Genomic DNA, 2500 nt, shown 5'->3' with positions numbered 1-2500 from the left:
ATTATTTTATTTTTTTTTTTTCATTGTTTTGCATTGTGATGATTTTTCTCTCATTTTTACGAAATTGCGTTATGCATTTATTCTGTGTTGGCGATAATGGGTTTTTTGTGCGAGGCTTTCAGTAAGAGGCAGAAACCATTTCTTTGCCCATAATGGTGTTTTTGAGTCGAGGAGTTTTGTAGTGGAAGGCCAAAAAGGGAGATTGTGAATACTGCGGCAAAACTCACTCCCAGCGGGGTTGCCATATCACCCTGCTGTGCTGTAAGCCCCACAACTGGCTGGCTTGCAAGGGATTTTTAACCTTATAGCCACCGCTGACGTATGGGAGCTCGGGTGGGCTGACTGGATGTCAGATTTTTAATATTAATTTGTGGATATTTTTGTTCCTTCTCTCTGTACTTCTTCATCCCTGCTTCTTTGAGTTTTTTGCTTGTTTTCTATGTCTTTCAGTGAGGGAGGAAGAAATGTGGAACTAAAGCTTCATTTTCCTTTCAGGTGGATAGGGAGAAAGAAGAGCAGAAGCACAGTAGTTCATGGGTTGTTTGGCATCCGCAACGAGACGGCATCTGTGAGGCATCGAGCGCGTGCGTGCGACACGGCTGCAGCAGGCCTGTAAGGGGGTGTGGGTCAGCTGGTCCCTCTCATTGTGTCTGTGCGCGGAACAATGGATATTACCCGAGCTAGACCCGCCAACGACACATGTTCGCTCTGATTGGTCAACCAGACTACATCCTAGAGAATATTGTGAGTGATTTTTCTTATCCTTTTTGGCAACCAAATTATTTGTTCCTTTTAATTTAGCCTTTGAAACTCTTTACAAAACTTGTTATCTTTCAACAACTTTTTAATTATGGTATTACTCTCAAACCACTAGCATCATCACTCTATTTTTCTGTAATAAAAAAAAAAAAAAAAAAAAGTTAAGGAAAAGATATGAAATGCCAGTAAAGAGGAGTTAGAAATGGATTTGGAAATTCCATAATGAAAAATCCTCCCCCCACCCCCCCCCCTCTCTCTCTCTCTCTCTCTCTCTCTCTCTCTCTCTCTCTCTCTCTCTCTCTCTCTCTCTATTTTTTTTTCCATCACTTTTCTGATGTAGCCTCCCTTGTACCAGCATTTCTTCGTCCTCTCTCTTTTCTCTGGCGACTCTACAAAGCTGTGTCATCACACGAGGGAAAATGAAAGAGGATGGGGGGTGGAGAGGTGGAGGAAGGATGTTGGGGGAATATTTGTGATGGAGGGAGGGAGGGAGGGAGGGAGGGTAGGAAGGAGGAGAATAGGGGGAGAGGAAGAGCCGGATGAAGGAGGAGAAGAGCTGAGGTGGGGAGGAGGAGGGATGAAAAGGGGGAACTGGGTGGACTAAATGAAGGAAAAGCCAGAAGAATGGAAGGTTTGGAATGAAATGAGAGAGAGAGAGAGAGAGAGAGAGAGAGAGAGAGAGAGAGAGAGAGAGAGAGAGAGAGAGAGAGAGAGAGAGAGGGGGGGGGGGACTCAGGATTTGGTTTAGGGGTATGGTAGAGGAGGGGGCAAATAGACAAGCAGGTAGGTTAAAGATGATGCCCATTGTCATGGGTAATAACAGGTAGGCAGGAGATACCCCTCACACAATGTTTACATATTAGGGCACTTTTCCTTGTGGCTGGGCATGGGGCATGGCTACTGTTGGCAGGAGAAGGGAGTGAGAGTTCCTTGATCTCTCTTTTTTTAAGATGAACCTTATTGCCTATCTCCATTAGGCAGCCTAGGCCTTTGTTTGGGCTGCTCGGGAGGACTCTGTGGCAGGAGACAGACAGGGCTAGTAGGTTTGGGATGGCAGCCAGGTATTTGGTACAGGTGCAGCATTGTCCACATTGTATGCTCTTCTTGTACATAATTGTTTTGGTAGTAGGCAGGAGACCCCTTGTTTGCTAAACTGTTTTCACATTCTTTTTCTTCCTTCCTTATTCCATTAATTTCTCCACCATGTTTTCATACTTTCCTTCCATCCTATTATTTATTAACAATTTAGGATATTCATGTACATTTTTTGTTTTATTTTTCTCTCTATCTTTTGGTCTTTCTTCAGTCTTCACCCCCCCACCCCACCCCACACTCCTTTTTACTCCTCTTTAGGAGTTTTATAATGGGAAATTTTCAAAATCTTATTACATTTCACTCAGCTTAAAGGACATTGTTGATCCTTAAAAAAAAAAAAAAAAAAAAAAAAAGTAATGAACGATGACTCACAGATGTGGAGGAGAGTTTGAGAGCGTGGGTCGAGCAGTCCGCCCTTGTTGGGTTTTGTTAGCATTTACAATTACGCCGATGTTTTCTTTCACAGTGTCAAGATGACTAGAGGCTTTGATTATATGTGGTATTTAATTGTGTTCAAAGTTTTTATTAATTTTTTTATTTTTTTATTTTTTATTTTTTTCTTTCTTAATTTATTTTTTCCTTTTATTTATTATTATTATTTCCCCCCTCCCCCCTTGAGGCATGAAGTTTATGAACTTGAGAACAT

The 2500-nt window shown here is 42.1% G+C and overlaps 1 protein-coding gene across 3 annotated transcripts in view; it reads left to right on the top strand.

Annotated features, from left to right (window-relative positions):
* LOC119584420 (axin-1-like) overlaps window positions 1–2500 on the top strand; it is a 57000-nt gene that overhangs the window by 15722 nt on the left and 38778 nt on the right. For all 3 annotated transcript variants that reach the window (XM_037933009.1, XM_037933011.1, XM_037933010.1), the window contains exon 3: window positions 496–744. The gene's annotated coding sequence lies outside the window, so the exon portion shown is untranslated. The remainder of the gene's footprint in view (window positions 1–495; window positions 745–2500) is intronic.

Source organism: Penaeus monodon, chromosome 18 (assembly GCF_015228065.2).
Source record: "Penaeus monodon isolate SGIC_2016 chromosome 18, NSTDA_Pmon_1, whole genome shotgun sequence".
In the NCBI taxonomy this organism is placed as follows: domain Eukaryota; kingdom Metazoa; phylum Arthropoda; class Malacostraca; order Decapoda; family Penaeidae; genus Penaeus; species Penaeus monodon.
The sequence above is the reverse complement of the archived record's forward strand: the minus strand, read 5'-3'. Positions and strand labels throughout refer to the sequence as shown.